This window comes from Rhinolophus sinicus, linkage group LG09, assembly GCF_036562045.2.
Source record: "Rhinolophus sinicus isolate RSC01 linkage group LG09, ASM3656204v1, whole genome shotgun sequence".
In the NCBI taxonomy this organism is placed as follows: domain Eukaryota; kingdom Metazoa; phylum Chordata; class Mammalia; order Chiroptera; family Rhinolophidae; genus Rhinolophus; species Rhinolophus sinicus.
The window spans coordinates 41,758,380-41,780,343 of NC_133758.1; the positions used below are offsets into that span (position 1 = coordinate 41,758,380).

The following is a 21,964-nucleotide window of genomic DNA, read 5'->3' on the forward strand; positions in this document are numbered from 1 at the left end:
ATGGGCCCTGGAGAAACACACTGTTCCTCAATATTCCCTAATACAATTTAAAAAACGAAAAACAAACAAACAGAAAAACAACTTCAAAAACACAAGAAATCAGGCAACAATGACAGAAAAATCAACTTAATTACATCAAAACTGGGATTTCTGTACAACAAAAGATGCTATAGATAAAGTTAAAAGAATGATAAAATGGGAGAAGATATTTGCAATGTCTAAAACCAAAAAAGGATAAATACCTGTATAAATGCATGAATTGATAGAAGTGGAGAATATACTGTTATTCTGGATAAAAGGGAAGAATTAAATAATAAAATAAAAGATCACTGGTGAAAATTTGACACGAACTGAGAATTATAATTAACCTCACTCTCTGCATCTGAGGTCCATGAGAAAAAAATCAAATTTGACCAAATCTGAAACACTTTTTGATGGTAAGATGTCCCATTATTTTGTCACTAAGAAAGAAAATCTACCAATTAAACTGTGAAACAATGCTTTATTATCATGTAAAATTTTATTTTATACTTTTGCAAGTACCTTTAGACTTACTTGGAAAGATTTTTTTAAATATTATCTTTGTCATATATAAAAAGAAAGAATATGTAAGTGAAATAAATTGGTTAAGCCTAAAACTTTTTTATATATTCAGAACCCAACTCTTCTGGATTACTTTTTAATTCAGACTCATCACTGCCCATGCTTCTGCAAATAGTTCCATCCCCATCAAAAATATTAGTTATGCAACTTTTCTTATAAGAGGAATCAAATAAAATTGCTAACATTTGACTGTGACCAAAAAAGGCAATTGCATGTGGTTCAGTCTAATAAATGAGAGCTCCTTAATCTCCAGAATTTTCTTCCAAGCTGCTGATACCCATTCTGCAAGTTGTGATACTGGTGCTCTCTTGTTCTCCCCAGAAGATATCAGTGGAAGGTATTTTTTAGACAATGACCAGAATATTACTTCTTCAAATGGTTCCTAATACCTTTTAGACTAGAAACATCTGAAGATTGCAGTTGTCCAGTCATGCCACCAAGAATAATATCCAAGGTCATTCATGCACATGCAGGGAAAACTCTGTCACAACCACCAGCTGGCCAAGAGCAATTGAAAGATGTCTTGTGGATCATGAGTGGGTTCTAATTTTGGAAGTGTTAAAATGGGAGAGGGGGAGTCCACCTTAGAATTGATGAATATAGTAAAATATTAATAATAAATAAAAATAATATGAATAAATAATAAAACATTTTTTGAAGTATTTGGTAGAAGTTTCAAGTGTGGTAGATGCTGTCAGTGCTGTACCCATTACACCATGCACTCTGCTTTCTGGCTTGTGCCTCCTGCTGTGTCCTATGCTCAGTCTGTGCCTGCTCACAGGGCAGACCCAAAACTGTGGGGAGCTAACACCCCTGGGAGCAGCTGTCAGCCAACGATGGAGGGGAGCTGGAGGACAAGTACCTCAGCTTTCTCACTCTTCAAGGGAGTAACTCTGAGATTGGTTCTTCATTTTCTCGCAGAGTGCCCCAGGGAGCCTGAAGTCCAGTTGCCTACATCAGTAGTCTGCTCAAACACACCCTGCAGTGGCTTCCTCCTCTTCCCTGTATCCTTTCTCCACTCTGACTGATGCTTCCTGAGCTCTCCTCCCAAAAAAATTATTTGGACTCAAATCGTTGTTTCAGTGTCTGCTTCTGGGGAGATACAGCATAAGACAGTGAGAAAATCTTATGCAAGAACCTTGTGGCATTTGGCTACCATTTGATAGAAAACATTCATGAACTTCCTTCCCCCACCCCCACCAAGAATAGGTCTCTTTTTCTTGGGGTTTGAACCTGAAAGTCACCTCTTTCCACCTCTCCCTGCAGTCCATGCCTAGTCTTCCCTTTGACTTCTCAGCTTCTCCCTTCCCCTTCTACCTTTCCACCCCGCCACATTATAAATTTGATTTTGTTTCTTTTCCCTTCAGTACCTCCAAGTACTGCATTGTGGGTTATGATGAGCAGAAAATTCTCTATATAGAGGCTGACCCCCTGTGGTGGAGAAGGTTTTCCCATGTTTTTTTAAAGTATTACATTTAATTAAATAATATTAAAGGAATAAGTAATTTTATCCCTGAGACACTCATGTTTAATGGTCAACATACATCAGAGATGTTCAGAATTTCATAATGTAGGAAAAGTCTGCATATAGCCTGCTAGAAACCTCCTTCAGTGGTCAAGCAGAGCTATCAGAGGGTATGGACATATGAAGATATCAAAACGCAATGGTGAGATATACAAATGGCCAACAAGCATATGAAAAGATGCTTAACATCATTAATTCTTAATGAAATGCAAATCAAAACCACAATGATGTGTTGTCTTAGTCATCTCATGCAAGCATAACAAAATGCCACAGACTGGGAGACTTATCAACAACAAATGTTTATCTCAGACAGTTCTGGAGGCTGGAAGCCCAAAATCAAGGTGCCCGCATATACAAAGCCCGATGTATGTTCTTTTCTAGGTTGCAGATAGCTGCCTTCTCATAGTACCTTCACAAGGCAGAAAGATAGTGAGCTAGCTCTCAGGCCTCTTCTTATGACACAGGCACTAATCCATTTCATGAGGGCTCCACCCTCACGACCTGATTACCTCTCAAAGGCTCCCACCTCCAAATATCATCACGTTGAGATTAGGATTTCAACATATGAATTTGAGGGTGGGGAGGACAAATAGTCCATAGCAGGTATCACCTCACACCCATTAGGATGGCTACTATCAAAAACAAAAAGCAGAAAATATAAGTGTTGACAAGGATGTAGAGAAATTGGAGCCTTTGTGCATTGTTGGTAAGAATGTAAAGTGGTGCAGTTGCTATGGAAAACAGTATGATGGTTCCTCAAAAAAAAAAGTAAAAATAGAGCTACAATATTATTCAGCAATCCCACTTCTGTGTACCCAAAAGAATTTAAAACAGGGTATGAACAGATATTTTGTACACCCATGTTCATAGCAGCATTATTCACAGTATCTAAAACATGAAACAAACATGTCCATCAGTGGATGAATGGATAAGCAAAATGTGGTGTATACATACCATGGGATATTATTCAGCCTTAAAAAGAATAGAAATCACATCACATGTTACAACATGGATGAACCTTGAGGATATTATGTTAAGTGAAATAAACCAGTCACAGAGAGACAAATACTGCATGATTCCACTTATATGAAGTATCTAAAATAGTCAGACTCATAGAAACAGAGAATAGAATGGTGGCTATCAAGGGCTGGAGGGGGCGGGGGATAGGGAATTGTTTAATGAGCACTGAGTTTCAGATTTGCAAACTGAAAAAATTCTGGAGATTGGTTGTACAACAGTGTGATATACCTAACACTACTGAACTGTACACTTAAAAATGGTTATGACAGTAAATTTTTTTTTTTGAGCCATTAGGGGATTTTACCTGTAGCCACCCCACCTCAAGGTTTCATGTACAGGCATACCTCATTTTATTGCACTTCATACACATGTGTTTTACAAATTGAAGGCAAGGCCTTCCACCAGCAAAAATATTATGATTTGCAAAGACTTGCTCTATTACTGTTGTGGTCTGGAACTGAACCCACAGTATCTGAGGTACACCCAAACCAGTCCCAAACTGACCAAATTTTAAACTTGAGGTCTCTATTCTTTTGGCAGTCTATGCCCACCCCACAACTAAATATTTTCTCAGGAGTCTCCCTTCTAATCTTACTCTATTTCCAATTTACAAACTGGGTAGAATAAGGAAAAAGCATGATCTCTATCGATTGTTTTCAGGTTTCATCTTTTTAATCTGCTCTATGAAGAACATCCTAAACGCTACGAGGCATAACAGAATATTTTTTCTTCCAGTGTTAAAAAAAATGGACATTCACAAATATTTTTAAGAAACTTCTATATAATCGGTAAAAAAAACCCTCTAAATAATCACATTGGTTTCTTGTAGTTACATTTGGAAATTGCTTCCTAACTATGATAACATTGTATATGGGTTTTTAATGCCCCTAGATACACATAATTTCTGAAACTAAAAATCAGTCTGGCCATTTTTTGCCAGAACCAATTCTGAGAGCCCAAGCTAAAAAACTGGTCAAAGGAAAAATATCCAAACTCTATAAATATTCCAGAATTTGTCTTTAAATGGGAGAAAAAAAAACCCACAACTTTTTAAAATACATGGAGCTTTCTAAAAGTTCTTTTAACAAGCTGCATTGGGGGGGCGGACCGGTGGCTCAGCTGGTTAGAGCAGGAGCTCTCAAACACACGGTTGCCAGTTGAACTCCTGCCTGCAAGAGATGGTGGGCTGCGCCCCTGCAACTAAGATTGAAAAGGACAACAACTTGACTTGGATGGAGCTGATGAATCCTGGGGAAAAAACACACCACTGTTCCCCAATTTAAAAAAAAGTCCTGGAAATATCCATTGTTCCCCAATAAAGTCCTGTTCCCCTTCCCCATAAAATCTTAAAAAATAATAATAATAAAATAAAAGGCAGAAATCTTAAAAAAACAAAACAAAACAAAAAAACCAAGAAGCTACCTTGGAAGCTAAATTCAAAAATAGAAGTCAATATACTAAAACAGATGTTTCAGTGCAGCTCCAAAAATCTTTATAAATACAGTCATTTGGAAGGACAAATCTGGATCAGAAGTTTTATTCCTTGTGTACCTACATTAGGTGTGCATGGCTCATCTCAGTTGTCCTGTCTGTAATTTTCTCCTGAGTAGCCGTCATGACCACACAGGCTTCTGCCGCCATAGACTCTGGACCTTCCATATCCGTATCCATACCCTCCAGGTCGATTGTCATACCTGCCACTCCCATAGCCATGGTCCCCACCACCTCTAGATAGCTGCGGCCACGCCCATGGGCCCCAAAGCCACCCCCTCTGTTTCCCGGGGCTGATTTGCCCACGTGGTCCACACGGATCTGGCGACCATCCAGAGACTCTTCTCCATTCATGGCTCTCACGGCATCTGAGGCATGTTCTGGATTGGTGAAGGTGATGAAGCCAAAACCCCGGGATCGCTGAGTCTCCCGGACCTTGACAACGACCACCTCAGAAATAGGGCCGAAGCTGCTGAAGTGATCTTCCAGAGCTCATCAGTATTAAAGTTGAGCCCTCCAAAGAAGAGCTTCCCTTCTTCAGAGGACATGGCAGTCCTGGAAATTAAGTAAAAGGACTGAAGGCACAGCAACCACCAAAGAGCAGAGCAACTGCTATGGTGGTAAATTTTATGTTACCACAATTTAAAATGAAAATAAAAAAGCAACAGCGCCTTTTGAACTAGAAGTGTGGCGGGAACCTGACAAGTTAAAACATTTCTTACCCTCTATTCTGCAATTCTGCCTTAGCATTAATAAACAGAATAAATAGTAAATGAACCAAGGATACCCTATGTGCAAGCTCTGGGTCTATGTTAGGTCTCAGGACAAAGCAGTAATAAAGCACATAAAACACAAAAGCTCTTCTAAGCAGGGGCTATTTCTTAGGCTTGTTTTATGCTCCCTGCAGCTCTGGTTATTTATACACGATTATGGGTGAATAAAAATGACATGGGCTATTTTGCTTCTCTTTCAATAGAAGAGGAAAAACTCATAGAAAGAGGGACTATGTCAAACACATTTAGTTAGAAATCTCTTATTAAAATAAAAGACTAAAGCAAATATCTTTTTTGTTATAATGATCCCATAATATTAAAAGGACACAAAATTAAAAGCATACAATGGCTTATGGCTGCACCTAAACCAAGGGTAGTGCTGTTTATTGAATTACTAAATAAGCAATTATGATAACCTACGATATTAAGGATAGTGTTGTATGGGGCAGACCTAATGTATTGTTCTCAGGGGAACTACCCGAGAGGACTGCCCTCACCCCCTTTTCCCTGGCACAAATGGATTTGATTACACAGATGAGCTTGTCCACAAGTGCCATATTTAACAAAAGAACATGTATTTATTCCCAAATTTTTGTTAAAAAAATAATAAAATAAACCCCTTTGCATTTTGTCCCACCAGGGAATAGTTTTAATGAATCCACGGAGCAACTAGGTGACATCTTTATCAGCCCTCATAAACCTTGATTGAACACACAGCGATAAGGCCTGTTTAAACTGTCTTCCTGATAACAGGCCTGGAGTCAGCACTGGCCTTAGCAACCGCCCGGGAAAAGAGGCCTCCCCAAAACCCTGAGTGCAGGCCCGCTATGCGCAGGGAGCTGCAAAAATCCAAAGCGCCAAGGAGCTGGTTTATTTGGGGCGAGGGTGGGGTGGTACGTAGGTGGGTGCACGCCCTTCCCCCTGGTTTTCTTGGAAGGAGACTTTCTTCAGAACTAGCTTAGGCTCCTGGGGGTGAGGAAGAGGCTGGAGCGAAAAGGTACTTTCAGCCCTAGTGACCTTTAGCATTTACATCTATTATACAAGCACAGAGAACTCCAGAGGGGCGGTTTGAAAGGATTTGGGAATGGCCAGCTCTCGTTTTCTCTCCACCAGCATCATAAATGAATGAAAAATACGCATACCTAAAAAGAACAGAGAGCCACGGATGTTTGTACTGAGCTTGAAGTCTGATTCTTATAGTCCTTTCCTTTGACGCTCTAGCACATCCAATCATTACTTGCTTCTTCAAATCCCACCCCTTTGCCCTCCAGCCTTCCCAGGCCAGAGCCCACAGCGACCACCACAGGCTGCAGAAGCCAGCGCCCTTGGTGGTGGGCGGGCAGGGGGGCGGCTATCATCCTGCGAAACAGTGGAGAACTGGTCTCAGCAGCCACAACCAGAGAAGGGAGACATTCATCCATGGAGGCAACCTGAAGATCCACTTCATGTGAGATTCTGGAAAACTCTGAGCTGAGATTCTAGTCCCGGTCGTCTCCGACTAACTGGCCGTCCTTGGGTATAGCTTGTAACTTTTCTGAGTCGCGCTTTTGTCAACGAAGAGAAGAGACTGCTGGACTGGAAGCTCTTTCAGATGTCTTTCAGGTTTAAAATTAAACAATTCCCTTATAAAAGCTTTTCCCCATATTCCCCTAATATCCCTCTCCCCCAGTTTTTTTTATAACATTTAATTACGACAATAGGTTATCTTATAGGTCAGGATGAAGTATATAGTAGGTTATTTCCTACATCACTAAGATATCAGTTTTCACAATACTCTCTAACACGTGGATGACAATAAAATTTCCCCTCTTCTCCCCCACCCCACCCCCAATATTGGACATTCCTCCAATGAGGGCAAATTTAGACCCTTAAGATGCCTTCCTGAAGGTCAGCAGTGTAGAGCTTTGGCAGGACAGTAGTGGAAGAAAGTTTTACAGCTGGGAAATTCCACTGTCCTATGGAAAACACCTGGCCCCTGTGACGTTCAGGGACTTGTATCTTCAGATGAGTTTGCAAAAGAACTCAAGCTCTTTCGACCTAGGAGGTAAAGGGGAAGCAAGGTCATCTCTAGAGAGACGGGGCTTGGGATAATAACCTGTCTTTTGAACTACACCCAGCACACACTCCATGCCAGCAATTTCCCTTGAATATGTACATGGAATTTTATATTTGGAAAGTGGTTTCCCTTCACTTTGCCATAAGTCTACATCCCCACAACAACACAATATTATTTGTGATTTTCTATAAAGAAGGGATTTTTATCGGGGGAGGGGCGGTGTGAGAGAGAGAGCATGCACACGTGAGAAAGAGACAAAATTAATAAATACTGAGGCAAGGATTCTGGTTTTATGGGTGCTAATCTTACACACATCAGTACACTGTGTGTAATTTCCAAGCCCAAAACTAGCACGTGAGTTGTAATGACCATGGATGTGCTGTTGAGGGCAATATGGCCAAATAGCAGGAATCCCAACTGCCTGAGGCACCACACTGACAGGAGTTCCTGGGAAGCTGGATCCTGGAATCGTTCTGCAGAGCAGAGACTTGGGGCAGTCTGCACACTCAAGGACTGAACCATCATAATATGCATGCACCAAAAAGGGGAACAAGCAGACTCAAGTGAGTACCAGTTAGTCTAATGCTATTTCCTTATGCTCTCCCTGGCACTCAGAGAGCCCGACACCATTTCTAAACTTAGGGTACTGATATAAGTTTGATATAATTATTATCCATATAGGGCCTTTGAAAAGAGGACCCTATTAGTAATAACAACAGGCATCAGCTGGGACTGGCCCAGACAAACAGGATATCTCATCACCCTACCAACACACCTGAAGGACCCTGGGACACTCACTCCTATCCCTTAGGAGCCGTGCCTCATACAACTCAACCTAGATTATTTTTCCAGATTTTCCTCTTCTCTATGAAAATTCAATATGTCCAGGTCCAGACTATTATAATTTTTATTCATGCCTTCCTTCAGCTAATATTTATCGAACACCTACTATGTGGCAGGTATTGTGGTATCTGCCGGCCCCCTCAAGGTGCTTGTTGAATACTGATGCAGAGATTAGGATTAAAATCCTGGCTTCACCTTGAGCACAGTACCTGGCTTTTTTGAGTCTCAAGTGTCCTAAATCCATCAGGTGGTGATAATAAAGTAACTACCAGAGAAGACTGCTGTAAGGATAAAATGAGTCAGTGCGCAAAGTGCCTGGCACGGAGGAATTGCGATGTAAGTGTTACTGTAATCAAGGAGAGACAGCTGTTTCTGATTTAACCATTTCATTTAAGTGATTTTTCTCCCTAGAGATGTAGCTCAGGGCACAAAACACTCACCTCCTTCATTCAACTCACTAAGTGGCCACAGGCTGCAGGACACTGAGGAAGACACAAGAAAGCCTAAAACAATGTAAATCTCTGCCTCTTGGGAATTTTACAGTGAATGGAGGAGGGAAGACAATTACAACTGGAAATGAAAACAATGACACGAGTGTTAAAAAAAAAAAAAATCAGTGCTTAGTAACTGACTACACATAAGAATTATATGAAGAGTTTTTTTTGTTTTTTTTAAGTGGAGACTAACACTTACCAACTAAATGAGACTTTCCGGGGGTAAAGCGAATAACACAGAAAGAACATTGATAAAAGAAGTGTTTCACTTGTCAGTGAACGGTACATGAATAAACTGTGAATCCTTTGTAATACTCAGTAAGAGTAGCAGTTAAGATTTTTTGAGTATTTATTATGTCCCAGGTGTTGTACCGAGAGCTCCATGAGTTGGTTTGGTCCATGATGGCCTCGTTGGGGAAGAACTGGAGCAAGGACTGTGAAGGATGCTAGGATTCAGATTGAGAGAAAAAAGCAGGGCTTTCCATGGTGCAAAGAAGAGAATTTCAATCCTGGAGGTGGAGTGTACATTTTTGGGTTAGCGACAAATAGAAGAAGAAGCAAATTTAAAAGTAAAGCAAATTGCTTTTATTTTATGTGTAATTCACATGTCCTCTGTAGCCTGTTGGTATTACTGAAAGAGAACAGTCATCCCAAAAAAGGGAGAATTTTTATCTTAAACTCAAAAATGTATGGCTTCCTAGGCATAAACAAGCAGGCCTACCTACATTCTCATTTCATAGGGCTTTGTGTAACTGACTATATTCATAACACAAGCTACAGTGAAACTCCACGGAAAAGAAAACAAGAGCAGATCTGAGTAAATCCCTTTCACTTTGTCCTTCCTAGCTCCTGACCTTTGCTGTGTTCCCTACAAAACCAGCAGTGAGTTCTCAGGGATCAGCCTGAAAGCAGCACGTTGGAATCTTAAATTTGACTTTTGGATAAACAAGAATAAAAGAACAAGCAGAAACAAGCAGACAGATAGAAATTATTAGATTTTAAATTACAAAAAATAAAATAAAAACATGGCCTCACGCAGTGCAGACTCTCTTTCTAAGAGAGAACTGAACTGGGAAGTTAGTTAGAAATGGAACAACTGTGAGAAAGCCAATATTAAACAGGAAGGAAATAAACCCATCATGTCACACCACAGGATTTCTAAGATAAAAATTCTCCATTGAGCTTTATTCCAGAAAAACCCAAATCTCCCCCCTTACCCTCCACACAGAGCTGGATTAGACAGGTAGGTATTTCTTGATTTGTTAGAACTCCTATAATGTGTAAGACCCTATTTGAGGCAAGGAGTGGGAAGAGGGAGACCAACATGTGCCTCTTTCAACTAGGCATTTACACTTCTCCTACCATATTCTGTTGCAGCCTGCATTTTTTTTCTATCATCTCACTTTGATTAAAGTCCTCAGGGAAACCTACTGACGTTACAATCTCTCATTTATCGCACAAATCCTGTGCTAATTTGTAGATCACCTGAAGCCTCTATTAATAACCAATACTGGAATTTCACATCACAAACTACAGTGTCTCTATGTGATGCTCCAATAACCTCCTCATCATCATCATCACCATTTTACCTATAGGAAGACCAAAGGCCAAAGAGATTAAGTGGATTGCTGAAGGCCACTGGTCAATTTGGCAAAGTTTTAATTCTAAATCCCATTTCTTTTTACTAAACTATTTTTTTCTGCCTCTTTGGGTGAGTATATAATTCTCTCATGTTGGGGTGAGCAGGATTGAAAAAGAAGCCACGTTTCAGAAAGTTCATTTTGTTACCATTTGTTGGTTTCCACTGACATCTCTGACACCGGTACTAACAAGTTAAGGCATCTGAAAACTTGATCTCTGCTTTCACGCATCCATTCTCTCCCCTGCTAACGTGGAGGATTGTGTGGGCTCTGCTTGCTAATCTCCACTACTCAAGCTCCACAGGGGTGGACCCTTCAGAGTTGATCCCTTGCCTCTCCCTACACAATGATGAATTGTTCCAGAAGTGCAATGGACCAATTTTAGGAGCCAAAAGAACAAAAACCCAGTGAACTAGTAATCCTGCAACAACAACAAAAAAAGCAAACTCCAAGTATTATCAAGGGTCAGGCCCGAGCATGGAGACACTCCAGACTCTTTTGTGTGTTGGAATTCCCATTGAGACCTTCAGCCGTCCTCGCTGGGTTTTCAGTCTGTAATATCTTACAGATTTCAGGGCTGGCCTCTGACAGCTCTGACATATCTGAACTAAGGCTAACCTCAGTTAGTTTCTTGAAAGCCTGATAAGTTATACTGTACCTGTCAAAGCCTCTCTCCACCAAAATTCTCTCCTTTTCTCCAATGAGGCAACAACAAGACGGAGAAGGAGAAGGAGAAGGAGAAGGAGAAGGAGAAGGAGAAGGAGAAGGAGAAGGAGAAGGAGAAGGAGAAGGAGAAGGAGAAGGAGAAGGAGAAGGAGAAGGAGAAGGAGTAGGAGGAGAAGAAGAAGAAATTCTATCTTCTTCATTTGACTGGCATAACCTCCTCTAGTGTTATATTATTTCAACTTCTAATTCATAACCAAAACAAAATATAGATGGCTTAGTTGAGGGGAAAACATATCAACTCAATTTCCTCTTTCTTCTCCTGGAATATCAATTCCGGGTCTGAGCTGAGTGAGAGAGAGAAGAAGCCATGTCTATATTGTCAAGAAAAAAGCCATATCAATTTGCCTCAATGGAAGTCATCTTTGCCTATTGTCACCCACCCTCTGTCACCCATGAGAGGTTACTGTAAACACTTGGTGCAGTCCCACACCCCATCCTCCTGGGGGTGCATTTTGCTAGCCTGAGTCAGCATCCCAGAGAAGATCACAGTGAACCTTTCTGGAAGGCCCTGGAAGAAAGGAAGAACATACTTCTCCACTCATCTGTCCCCAGTTCTGACTAGTGAAGAAATTTTACTTTAGATTATGGAACATTTAGAAAATTAAAAAACTTACCCAGATCCTGTCATGCTTTACAACAATTATTCATTAGTCAGTTCATAATGAATTTTGGAAAAAGAATACATCACGAAACAACAATTTCTATCCTTTGCTAACTATTTGCTGTTATAAGACCTTGAAAAGATACATTTCATCTTTTTGCGCAATTCTTTACCTATGAAAAAGAGGGAAGCTTACCCATTACTTTCAAGAGTACTGAAACAAGAGGTAATTTTAAGGCGTATCACAATGTAAGAATTGCATAAATGTCAAATTACAAATGATACTGCAAATGATTTATTTCTCAGCAAATAAAATTACCCCAGCTAGACAAATACAATTACAAAAAGAAACTTGTAAAGAGTCCTTTCAGGTTAGGTTAGCACAAATATATTTATGTGCTAGGGACATGGGGCCACACACGACATCCCTGCCCTCTAGATTCAGTTGACCCTTGAACAATGTGGGTCCATTTATATGCAGATTTTTTTCAATAAATACTGTAAATGTATTTTCTCTTCATGATGATTTTCCTAACATTTTCTTTTCTCTAGCTTACTTTATCTAAGAATGCAGTATACAGTATATAATACATATATATAGTATATAATACATACAACACAGAACATATGCATTAATTGACTATATGGTATCAGTAAGGCTTCTGGTCAACAATAAAGTATTAGTAGTTAAGTTTGGTGCAGTTAAAAGTTAGACTCAGACTTTCAACTACACCAGGAGGAAGTCAGTGCCCCTACCCTCCAAGTTGTTCAAGGTCAATTGCACTTCACTTTCATAATGATTTTTATGTTTCTTACGTGAATATATTCTCATTTTAAAATGTAAACAAAGAAGTTTTTAAAAGCACCTCCTTTGGCCCCTTCTCACCCCACTCCCAACCCTCCTCCCCACCAACTCTACCTGTCCTCCCAAATGTAACTCTTGTTAGCAGTTAGCTGTGTATCCTGCTAGGCCATGTTTCGGCTATTTGCTTGCATGTGTGTATATAGCATTTGACTTTTAAATACACAATTTCTTACTCAAGGATTAAGGTATATGACCTGAGGCACTTAAATATTAATGTGAACCCCTGGATAAGAATTTAATCTCTGCAGCTGGCTTGCGCCCTTTATACAGTAGGAGCTAACTCCAGGATAATCGCAAAAGAAATCAGTACCACAGTTAACTGTCAATTATCCGGAGATTTGTTTCCCAGTCTGAGAACTCCTGAGCCTCTGCTTTTCCAGCTCTCCATGGGTACCCACCATGTTTTGGCTATTTTACTTCTCATCAGCACCTCACCCAGAAAGTAAACTGGTTTCATTAAAAAGACTGCGAGTATAACGGTTATTACCTGTTACCCTTTTCATCGGTGTGTTCAAAAGCAGAAAATTTGGATTTTTTTTTCTCTGATTGTCTAAAATAAATCTTGAGTTGATCTGCAAATTCTACTTACGCACGCCTCACGGCACCTTCCTCCACTACCCACAAACACCAAGACAATCAAGATTTGGCTTTGGTTGAGATTTATAGGGGCGCATAGCTGGATTTCCCTCTCTAGCCTGGTCTGCTAATGTCCAGTTGGCTGACATTCAGGGCAAAGTGCCAGGTCTATATTTTGGGGAAGAATCATCAGGAGAGATAGGGGCAGATGTGATTTGGCAGCTGTGTGAGATCTGGCATGTGATTTTACGTGCTGTGGTGTTATGTTTCTTAAACTCAGTACATGCACTTAGAAGGCTGTTTATCATCATCACGGAATACGCAGGCAGAACCTACTTGGCACCAGAGGCATTCGGAATGTCTTGTTAAAATAATATTTTAGTGAGAGGCCCAGGAAATGCATAACGGAGTGGCACCGTGTGGTACTAATATGTTATGCTGATACTGGCATTTCATGGGAAATTAGGACACTTTCCTGTTTCTGACAATCAGAAAGAATTCTGGAAAGGTCTAAGGTACATTTTATAGTTGTTTTCATTGATTCAGTGAAAACAATGGCAAGCACATATTTTGAAATAAAACGTGACTGCTTGTGCTAATAAAACTGAAGATGCAAAAAGAAATTAATATTATAACTTTGTCTTCCCTCTGCCTTTCTTGCTTTCTTATATAATTCACAAATGAGGAACAAAAATATGTTTCACTGTTCTTCTGAACAAAGCTATCTTGCCTGCCACTTACAAATTTTTCAGGAATATTTTCCACTCCAGGTTGAGATTTGAGATTTGTGATGATAGCTTTTGGCAGCAGGTTTTTGGAAGAAGTATCTCTAGACTGTACGGTGAAACCCCAGCACTTCATTTAGCCAAGTATGCTATTATTTTGCTGTCATCAGAACAGATGCCCATGTATCTATCACTCAAGAGAATAATGGGGTCCCAAATATTTTTTAAAGAATCCAAATAAAACACCTGGGGTGTTTTAGGAAGAAGTCAGTAAAAATAGAGCAAGTGTGGCCCCTTGTACCTTAAAATCATCAAGTAGCTTACCAAGTTCAAGATAGGTTGAGGGAGGGCATGGTTCGTCTTCTGATTTTGAACAAGGAGTTTCATTAAGGGAAGTAACGCCGTCCCATCTGGAGACTGCCTTCCTGAGGGCTGAATTTCCTCTTGTGTCAAAAGAAGGGGGCAGGCTGATGACCTCAGAGGCCCCTTCAGATCAAGAATTCTTAGGCTGCCAGCAGGGTTTTCCCTACTTGGCTTTTTTCCCAGTCATAAAGTTATTAGAAGATTAGGAGAGAAGGGTGAGTGAAATGAGAGGTCAGCATGTTTTCGAGGGGATCATTCACTTTACCCAATGTTTTGTCCTCATACAGAGCCCAACCTAGTTCCTAGAAGTTGGTTTGGGGAAACAGACATAAGGCTGACTGCACAATGTTATGTTTTTTTAAAAAATGACAAATCACTGTAGATGTGAGTTTGTAGTGTTTTAACCAACTGGTACCTTTCCCTCCTCTTTCTCATCAATACCTAAGTTACTGAGAAAATAATTTCTTTGAGTAAAAAGAATACATAATGATAGATATCTTTTACATTGTTGTTGTGAAGAATAAATGAGATAATAATGTATAGCAAACCCGTAACACAGTGATTGACCATAGTAAACAATCAATAAATGCCAGTTGGCTATGGTTGTGTTAGTGACAACTCACTTTTATATATTCCCTTCACTTTATGAAGCAATTCACATGTCATTTCACTTCATCTAATCCTTCCACATATATTGAATGAGTGCCTACTGCGGTGTACAAGCCACTGTTCTGAGCACTGAGAAAACAACAGTGAATGAGAGGCAGAAGCCGTACCCTCACAAGATGTTTGTTCCAGTTGGGGGCTGAAAAACAGTAAATAAGAAAATATGATAGGGTGAGCACATTGGGGTAAGTAGGGATGGAATTTACTATTGTTTGTGGAGTTATCAGGGGAAGTCTCGCTAGTAAGTTGACACTTGAGTAGGTGCCTGGAAGAAGTGAGAGGGTGAGCCTGTGGATATCCATGGGTAGGGCATTCCAGGTGGAGCCAACAGCAAATGCAAAGGTCCTGAGGTAGGAAGCTGCTTGGCATGTTCCAGAAAGAGAAAGACGGCACATGTGCTGCAGCCATTGGGGTGGGGGCAGGGACTGAGCCCGAGGAGGGAGGACACCGTAGAGCTGAAGCATGGCAGGAGTCTGCTGTGGTTTTTTAAAAACTTTTATTTATTTAAGTGTGTTTTTCTATGACCCATCAGCTCCAAGTCAAGGAGTTGTTTCAATCTAGTTGTGGAGGGTGCAGCTCACAGTGGCCCATGTGGGGATCCAACCAGCAACCTTGTTGTTAAGAGTACTGCGCTCTAACCAACTGAGCTAACCGGCCTCCCCAAGAGTCTGTTTTTTGCTCTGAGTGAGATGCAAAGCCTTTGAAGGGTCCTAGGCACAGGAGACATTCAATCTGACTTACACGTTAAATAAATCACTCTAGCAGTAATGTGAAAAATGAGGTAGAGGCCAAACAATTAAAGAGGCCATTGTCCTAACCCAGGCAAAAGAGGCTGGTTGGTCCTGGTTGGCAGTGGGAAGCATGCAGAAATGGTCAGATTCTAGAACAATCTTTAAGATAGAGGTGACAAGATTTTCTAATAGGTTGGAGCAAAGGAAGGAGAGAGAGAAATCAAGAGTGATTGGTCTGGCAAAATAAGGTAGAGTTGAGGGAGACATTTACTTGACACTCTCTGCCAGTCAAGGATCATGAATATTCCCATTTTACAGATGAGGAGGCTGAGACACAGAGAGGTTACCTGACTAACCCCAGGTAAAGGGATCCTCACTGACTTAAGACACAGAGAAGGACTCAGCAAATGGCAGAGGCTCATAAGCTCAGATCCTAAGTGAAATTAACAAAGTAAAATATGTTTTCTTAAGTTTCAGAAAATCATGTAATGCTACTTATTTCTGAAGGCTACTCATTGGTGTTAGATACCCACCCCTGGGCCAGAGGGAGGATATCTTCCTGGAAGTTTTGGTACTTCCAGTTCTCCTTGTGGGTCCACTCTTCCATCATAGAAAAGGAAATCAACTGAGCTCCTTCCTAAAAATAGCAAACCTGCTACTGGACCCCCATACAAGCCCCATGGTTAGGACAAGAGAAGAAAAGTTTAATATTATAGCTCTGGGGCTATAATTCAGACAGTGTAGAGGTTTGTCTGGGGGAGGAAATCTATAGGGACATGATTGAGGAGACAGAAAAGAGAACCCACACCAACAAAACTCATCAACTAAACTCCCAAAGCATCCAGAATCCTTGCACATATAAACCCCACGGCCTCCGATGCCATGAGTTCTATTAATGTTCCCATTTCCATGGGAGGAAACAGGGCTGGGGGAGGAGAGGGACCTTGGCCAAAGGCTCCCACAGCCTGTGAGGGCAGAGCCAGCACTGAAGCCAGGTTGAGATAGCCTCGAATCTGCTCTTCCTGCTTTTCTATCTGCCTCCCAGGACAGAATCAAGACAAATGAAAGTTGGACGGCCCTGCATGCAGCATGACCGCTTGCATTAGGGGACACTGAGTTTGCTCCAGTTCCAAATGCCCTCAAACCTCACAACCACAGAGAGAAATTTGGGGTGGGAATGGGGAATCAATAATGAGATTTGGACTACCATCGTGTTAAAAATCAAAGCTTCAGGAGAAGAAATTTGCTTCACATATGAGCTACAGGGTATCCAAGAGCCCGTTAGCAAAGCTGGGGGAACTCCATTAGGATTTCAAGAAATAACTACCTTCTCCACCCAGTTAGAGCATCTCCGATCTACTTTAGAAGAAGCTGCCAAGAGGTTTGATCCTCTAAGGGGAGACAGAACTGCATCAATCAAATAAGTATTTATTCAGTGCTGACATGCCCAGACCTGTGATAGGCCGGCAAGAAATGCTGGTCCCTGTCACCAATTTGTTTATAATCTGGCTAAACAGAGATGGACTCACATAAAATGCTTTGTAAGCAATCCACTAAGATTTCACTAAAGGCTAGTCCAAAATGGGTACTTTAACAAATATTTGTTGAGGGAATTGTTTGTTAAAACTTGTAGTTCAGATAGAGAAGAGGTCTGGGGCCTTGGAGTTACTGGAAAGTCTCCGTGGCTCGGGGTCAGAATGTGAGTTGTGTGCTGGATGGAGAAGGTTTTAGGCCAACGGAAAAGTATGAGCAAAGCTTTTATCACCACTGAGTCCAGGGAAAAGTAGATAATTGACGTAAGATGGCTATATAGTCTAAGGTCTCAGATGAATACTCATTTCTATTGTGCTATGGAGAGATGTCCCGTGATCTTTCTTACTGATACAACAACCCATGGCCCCCCCAAAAAAAGGCATTTTATCCAAGCCAGTGACTGTATTAGGGGGTATCGAGAAATCCTGTGACTTGTGTGCCTACCATTGGAGAGGCCCTGTCACTAGATGGAGAAGATATCCCTGTTGGCCGCAAGCTACAACAGTTTCTTTACTGTGTGTTTTGAGCTGTCAGGAAGGCTGGGATGTTAGTTTTCTAAGGATCTACACAGAGGGATTTACCCTAAAGTAAAGAAGTTTAAGCTGAGGGCCCCCCATTAGAGAGACCCTTCCAAGGCCTGGGAAGGCCCAGGAGTGTGTTCATAGGTCGTCATTTGTGAGATAGGCAAAAACAGTATATTTTAACATCAATCAGTTAAGACTACTTTCTGTTTCCATTCTTACTCTTTTGCTTCTCTGTGTCCGGTGGCCTTGTGGGAAGCCCCACATTTGTGAGATGAGGCAGATGAGGATACATTTATTTGGGGTTTAGTTGGAAACATTGATGTGTGTTATGCACGGTGCCATGAGGGGTCTCTGCTCCCGCTCCCCACATAAGAACACAGGATATGGTGAGGCCAAAAAGGAACACCCACGGAGCCATAGGTAGGGGAGTCATACCACTGTACTCTCGCTGGCAGCATCCGCCTCTCTACAATCCACAACCCACCCTTGCTAGCCCCCATTTTCTGCTAGCGTAGCTACGGCAGTTGTACTAGTGGCCAATGGCTCACTGGTTACAGCTGACGGCCAACTAGCCATAGCTGATGGCCATCCAATCACAGTTGATGGCCATGTACTACCTGAGCCAGCACCTTTCCACGTGAGGCCGAGAGCCTGGAAACTGCACTCCTGGCTCTGTCCCCACAATGTGGCTTACAGTTACTTCTGTGTATACTTAAGGTATCACTAAGCCATCCTGGTATAGAAATGACTTCTAGGAACAGTCTCATTTATCTCTCTGCCTAGTGTTGTGATAGAAAGGGTCAGGGCCAAAGGGGAAATTGCAATATGCTTCTGTCCAGTGGTACCTGGCACCTGAAGGACATGGGTTGTGGAGGAGGAAAATGGTTTGAAATCAATGAAGCCAGAAGCTGGCTTGTGAAAATTTTTTCCAGTTGTCAGACATGTAAATGGTAAGGCAAAAATTAGGTTCTCATTAACACCTAGTCAAAATGGACCATTCTTTAAGGGGGGAGCATTAGATATGTCATGGAGTTCCTTAATAAAATCAGTGTTTGTTTTTTCCCCCTGGATTTGGAGATGTTTGTAGTCTTTCTTCTAACTGTGATTTGTTGTGATTTATTTTCTCATTTTAAATGAAAATTTACTTCATGTCTACATTTGTATTTGTAATTTTCTATTGTTTGTCTAAAGAAGGTATCCCAAATCACTCCAGGCCCCACAAAATCTTGATCCAGCTCTTGAATGTCCATAGTACCTTATATACCTGAAAAATCACTCTTGTCAGAACCATGGAAGACACTGATTTCTGTTTTTCTGGCAGAGATGCGGGATGTTACAGTGTTTAGCAACAGGGACTCAGGAGCCAGACCACTAGGGTTCAATGAACCATGGTGCCTGAGAAGGCCCTTCATAAGTGTTAAATATATTATTGCTTTAAACATGTCATCTCTGGTTCCAAATACTTATTTAGATACAATAATTGCAAGATATACAATGTTAAGACATAATTTGTAATCATCTTTTATCTACAGCAATTTTTAACTAAAACACCACTTTCAAAGTGAAGAATGAATTGAGTCTTTGTGTTCATTCCATTTGTTTCACTCCACATGGTAGCGTGAGGATGAAATGCAGGTGACAGATGAATTCAGCTTGATAAAGCAGTGTGAGCAAGAGAAAGAATATATGAAGGTCAGAGGTCTGTTCAATAACAGCGTGATCCTCCCTTGCCCCAGTGCTAAGGTGGAGAATAATTAGGTAGTTAACAGGCCTTTAATTCACTAAGAGGATTTTACTGACCCCTCGTGGAAGAGAGAGGTTGGTGCACTCAATGAAAATCCCAGTTTGGGGAACTTGCCTACAATCCTTCAGAGAAAAATTCAAGGAGCAGGAAGGTGAGGTAGGTTACCAACTACCTAGTTTCTTTCCACTCAGCATGAAACTCTCACAGTTACTTCTCACACTAGCTTTTCTCCGTATACACATCAGAACTCTCATCAAAGGCAGGAGGTGTGTGATGTCATGATTACACTCTTTGGTTGTTTAAAAAAGGAAGGAAAGGTGGGAGGGATGTTGGGAGGGAGGAGGGAAAGGAAAAAGGGAGAAGGGAAGGGAGAGAGGAGGGGAGATAGGGATGGAGGGAGGGAGAGAAGGAAGTTAAGATAAACAAAGTCCAATTTTGGATCCTAGCACAGCTACTAACTAAATGAAAGACTATGAGCAATTTGTTTAATCTCTGAGCCTCCCCATCCTCATAGGTAAAATGAAACTCAATAGTGTTAGTGATTGAATTGGATAATGTCTGTAAAGTGCCTGTGCATGGCACATAGTAGGTGCTAAATGGTTATGTTGCTATCATTAACATAATGATGCCGTATTTACTCACTACCCTGATGCTCATTAGACAGTTACTTCACACTCCTATATAGAGAACATATTTTAAAAAGAGAGAATAGTTTCTCTTCAGTGAACCATTTCCTCAGTTAAGATCGGGTATGACAATCTGACAACGCACAGACAGAAAACACTTCTTGTCCAGTGTCATGCAGGGGCGGCCTGCGGGGTCTCTGCTCCCACTCCCCATACAAGAACGCAGGATATGGTGAGGCCAAAAAGGAACACCCACGGAGCCATAGGTAGGGAGTCATACCACTATATTCTCTCTGGCGGCACTATACTCTCACTGGAGGCTGGATCCACACTGTCCGCAAACCGCCATCCACACTTGCCAGCCCAGCCGCCATCTTCTTGCTAGCCCCCGTTCTTCTCTCTCTTCCTTCTGCTAGCGTAGCCACAGCAGTTATATTAGTGGCCAATGGCTCACTGGTTACAGCTGACGGCCCACTAGCCACAGCTGATGGCCATGCAATCACAGTTGATGGCCATTTACTACCTGAGCCAGCACCTGTCTATGTGAGGCCGAGAGCCTGGAAACTACTTTCTGAGGCTCTGCCCCCACATCCAGTAAGCTTGTTTTCTCTTGAGCAATCAGAATTCCAGGGGACAGAGAGCGGGGTGGAAAGGGGCTCGGAGAACACCACCTCCCTTCCCCAGTGGAGCCCTCAGGATGAGTCTTCATTTATCTTCCCGTAGGAAATGCCTGCGATCCCACTCAGAATTAAACAACTCTTTGCTGTGACTGGAAGGAGACAATTCCTGTTTTCCCAACCTGTACTTCAAACTGTTTTGAAGTAAGAAGCCCTCAGCATTTCTGGGTGAGGTAATTAGACGAAGGGGAGGACACTATAGAAAGCCTTCTAATAGTCCTGATCAGGTCTGTATTTTAGTGACCCTCTGCCCCTGAGCAGTCAGTCACCTTCACAAGTGCTTCTTGGTAGCTGTCCCACTTAGATGATACAGGAAGGCTACTGGGTGTGGGGGACCGGGGATGGGGGGGGTGAGGGGGTAGGTAGGACTTAGGCTGGAGCTGGATATTTTGTCAGCTAGGCTCTGGCAAAAGTCTCCCGTCAGGGCAGACCTCACTTAGGTGAACAGAATGCTCTGGGTACACGTCCAAAAGGCTCTTTCCATTCGTCCTCCTGCCAGAAGCACAAAGGGAATTTTCTCTGACCTTCACTGTGAGAATCTGGTAGGCTTCCTAGCGGTAAAAATCAGTGTGCCCCCCCCACCCCCGCAGAGTTTTTAACTCTCAAGTTTGTCCACACTGAGCGTCCAGCAATTGGTCAATCAGTTTAGCGTTTCCCACCCTAGTCCTGGTTGGTTCCAGCATGGCTTTCAGCTCCTGGGCTTCTGCTCCAATAAGCTGTGATTCTCTGTAGCTGCCTGTGTCCCCAGTTTTTGGAGCAGTGGCTTGCACTGTGGCTTCAATTCTCTGAAAGATCAAAGACCAGAAGCCATAAAGCCAAACTTGTTTTTAAAGGATAACTATGATTGAGTTAATGCAAAGGCAAGACTGAAGTGGGAAGTGGCTCTGAGAGTGAGACCAAGTACCACGCTTCTGAAATTACCCAGGAGCGGATGAGTCCTTGACAAAATCCGTGGGAGTGGTAATGAGGTCTGGATTTAGGACACGTTTCCAAACATGCAGTAACAGCATCCAGCAAATAATTAGATGTGATAAGAAGTAGTCAGGTATGACTGAAGTTTCTAGTTTAAGAAACTGGGTAATAATGGTATTAACACAAGTATATTGTAAAGAGTCAACTTAAGATTGGGACATATTAGGTTTGAAGCGCCTGGCTGTCTATT

At 41.7% G+C, this 21,964-nt stretch overlaps 1 pseudogene; it reads right to left on the reverse strand.

Annotated features, from left to right (window-relative positions):
- Positions 1-4,724: 4,724 nt before the first annotated feature.
- Positions 4,725-5,187, reverse strand: LOC109452336 (RNA-binding protein 3; annotated as a pseudogene).
- Between the last annotated feature and the right edge of the window lie 16,777 nt (positions 5,188-21,964).